This window comes from Theobroma umbraticum, unplaced genomic scaffold, assembly GCF_002168275.2.
Source record: "Theobroma umbraticum cultivar Fairchild unplaced genomic scaffold, ASM216827v3 scaffold_121.0, whole genome shotgun sequence".
In the NCBI taxonomy this organism is placed as follows: Eukaryota; Viridiplantae; Streptophyta; class Magnoliopsida; order Malvales; family Malvaceae; genus Theobroma; species Theobroma umbraticum.
Window position 1 is genome coordinate 559,885 of NW_018397289.1, and position 290 is coordinate 560,174.

A 290-nucleotide genomic window follows, 5' to 3' on the forward strand; every position below is an offset into this window, starting at 1 on the left:
TTATATATTTATGAAATTCTTCTTCCCTTCTTTATTTCAAGCCCCCCTTTCCATCATTACATAATCCCACAAGATGTATTGTGCCATACATCAAGCACCAGGCATATCCTTCTTGATGAATTTGTGCTAAATTGAAAATTAGCTTTAACAATTTGCCTCGAGAAACAAACCAGATTACTAATTCTTTGCCTCTAAATTGATGTGCACCTTTTTAATTTGGGAATCCAAGAGGTCTTTGCACACTGCTTGGATGTTGAAGAAGAGGTTGATGGCAAACCATAGTATTATGA